Below are 3657 nucleotides of genomic sequence, written 5' to 3'. Positions count from 1 at the left end.
ATTGCGAAATCGGAATGATACTGACACATGATGCGTTGTCACGTGATTTGTTATCATCAACCTGTGAACCAGGCACTTCTTGATCATATAGTATGCAACGCCTTAAATCAATACAGTCAGATGAACATTGTTTATTGCGATCAACACACTATCAATAACACCATGCTACATTTCGTAATTTAATACGGCTTAACAAGAGGTGTGTGGGTGCATTCATGATGATGAATGTGACGTACAATGGGCTAGTTTTATCAATTCATATATTACAGATATATACACCTAAAGTCCATATTACTCATAATACATATTATTAAAATTAGTAATTCACAGCACTTGCACACTTTTTCAACCCAACGAAAATATGTCGCGAGACAGTTACAGTGTAACAGTGTATATGTATTTAACAGCATATACGAGTACATGTTCTGGATATGTAAAATAATATGCTGGTACAATATGCTTACTTAGCTCAGAATATGAAGGACATTGTGATATGAAATTGTAATCAGATTACTGAATGTGTGTTATACATGGTGGACATAACCTCTCTTCGGGTGGAATATTAAGTTTGCTCCATTCATCAATGATCAAACTGTGACTCACTATATTCGTGAATATAACCGGTATATACATACATACACACACACACACACACACACACACACACACACACACACACACACACACACACACACACACACACACACACACACACACACACACACACACACACACATACATACATACATACATATACACACACAGAGAGGGAGAGGGAGAGAGAATAATACAATGTATGTACTGCTGTGTATTTTGGGTGTTAAACCAACTATCTGTAGAAGAGAAATAAATATTTTATTACAAAGTATCAATGGAATTTACTTTCAGAGTGAACTTTTCACATTACCTCAATCTACTAACTTTTCGAAATAGTATTGTGTTACTCTTATCCACATTTTAATGTCCCCAAAATAAGTGAGTATGCCCTGTCCTCCTGGCATTACTACGGAGTGTCGCAATAGCCTGTCACAGACATAACGTGTTCTTATTAAAGAACAAAGTATCCCAAATTCGCTTTTATGTAATTGAAAATTGAATAAACAGTTGCTAAATTCTATCATGTCTATTTAAACATTACTTATCCCTTCAACAATTTGTAAAAGGTTGTCTGTGGCTGGGTAATTTTGTGTAAACATATATTGGTTCAATGAAGACTGGGGTAAGAAATGAACTTGACATATTGTAAATTTGTGCGATAAAAAAGCCTCAATGCATGGCCAAATACAAATGTACACGAGTTTCACGAATAGCATCTCAACAAATCAGTGTACGAGTAATGTGTAAATCTCATATACATGCAGCTCGAAGGGCATTGTTTTATAAAGTGTATATATTCATCAATTTATTTCACTACGCGTAACCCAAATGACCAACACCCAGTGGATCAAAGCCGTTAACTGTTCAAGGATCAACAACTGATAAAATTGGAAACTGTAGGTGTTTTCGGTCACTGATTCAAAATACGCATTCTTTCTATGAAAAGAGACGCGGAAGATTTTTCTTGATTTACGACAACATTATTGTTCGGGCATACAGAATGTTCAGCGAATTTGTTTTGTGCTTTAAAATCCTTTGATTAGCATATAGAAGTTGGAGTAATAAGTAAGGATATGATTTATGTATACATCGTCTTTATTACAATTATGAGCGACGTTTCGGTGTAGGTTCTAACACCGTTATCAAGCAAGTGATATACAGAGTATGGTTGACAAGTATATATACAGGTAGGAGGTAATGTTTATACAGTAGAGTAGATATCAGATGAAGTTATACTGGAGTGGAGAAGCCTGTTATGTACACAATTTATTTTAATTTATTTATGAAATCTCCAGAATGATTATTGCGAAAAATATAACGCAACGACACTTTTCTTCCATCCTTTTTCAGCTTTGGAGAACGTGAGGGTAGAGTGAGTGAGTGAGTGAGTTGGGTTTAACGCCGCTTTTAACATTATTCCAGTTATACCACGGCTTGTCAGCTTAATGTGGGAGGAAAGCCCGAAGTTGTGCAGGTCTTAGACGTTTACCACTTCGGAGAAACCCACGAGCACGGGTATGGTAACATAATCGGGGTGAACCGGGATTCGAACCCAAAATCATAGGTTTCTGGCGTGTCCAGGGGACGCAATTCTGCACAGCGAATCGCGGCGCCTTAGACGACTGGGCCACCCGTGCCCCCACGTGAGGGTAGAGGGTTGTGCCAAATAAGTGAGTGATCATGAGAGAGTGAGTATCCCGCTTTGACCAGTCATGGGCTCCACACATTGTGCCAATTAAGAGCATGGGATCCAGTCTTTGGTGTGAAGAGTTAACATTTGTGCCATTAAGCTTATACATGTGCCCACCACTCCTGTACCGAATGACCACGGTAAACAGCGAACACGAAAAATACACTGATGCATCTGACGTTCGGTTTGTGTATTTACATTTCACAACAGGTCAGCTCAGTGTCGGTGTCAGTGTGTGTAAAAACAACTGCGCAGTCACCTCGATAAGATGTTAGCGTAACTCAGTCTTTCCCAAACTAGTCAGTGATAGAGTGAGTTGGGTTTAACGCCGCTTTTTAACATTATTGCAGTTATACCACGGTGTGTCAGCTTAATGTGGGATTGAGGTCGCAGACGTTTACCACTTCGGTGAAACCCACGAGCACGGGTATGGTGCTGACGAACCTAGAAACATAATCGGGGCGAACCGGGATTCGAACCCACAATCATAGGTTTTCTGGCGTTCTGCACAGCGATTCGCGGCGCCTTAGACGACTGGCCACCCGTGACCCCCTTTCCCAAACTAATTTCCAATGTGTTAACATCTACTAACAAGAGAAGAAATATCATCCTCGAAACAAATATATATTCAAATTAATCGTTAAAATGTTTAACATTAGAAATTCTCTTTTAACCTGAATCAACCGGATACTTACATTATTTAGCCAAACATGAATTTAAGACGAAACTGTGGTAGTAATAAATCCACAGTGTACGTAGCATGGTGCGCTTGCAAGAAGTGACCGTGATGTGATATTACTGTTACAAACAACTTACAGAATGTACACATGTAAAACATTGAAACTGCATTGAAATTTAAGATAACACTGCTTGTAAGTACACGTATGTCATAGTTGACACTTAACACGAAAAAACACAATAAGTATTCATAATTTTCGTGAATAAATTACATTACGTTTTGTTCTGGTTTTTGGCACACACGATAAATTAGATTTTATGGTTCAAACCAGCCTTATCAATACTCATACAACCTTCTTTTTCAAGTGTACCTCCAAAAGTTGTTTTCCTCCATTTTGGGGGCAAATAAATCAGTACATGTATGTATATGTATAAAGCATTTCTTGTTTATATTTCGTTTCATAGCTCCATAAAATGGAGTTGTCCTCGATTTTGCTTCTTCAAGTTATGCTGACTATGTTGTCATCTCTCATGAAATAGTTGATGATGGAATTGTGTCACGTGAAAACTTTAGCAGATGATTGGCTGCAGTCAAATATTCGTGATGAGAGGTTCATGGTACACCTGGTCGGTTGACCAGATATTGTTATCTTCATACACCCACTCGATGTTAAGGAGTAGATATAAACTGT

This window comes from Haliotis rufescens, unplaced genomic scaffold (assembly GCF_023055435.1).
Source record: "Haliotis rufescens isolate VD_foot unplaced genomic scaffold, xgHalRufe1.0.p SCAF_1, whole genome shotgun sequence".
Classification (NCBI taxonomy): domain Eukaryota; kingdom Metazoa; phylum Mollusca; class Gastropoda; order Lepetellida; family Haliotidae; genus Haliotis; species Haliotis rufescens.
This window is presented reverse-complemented; position numbering follows the sequence as displayed.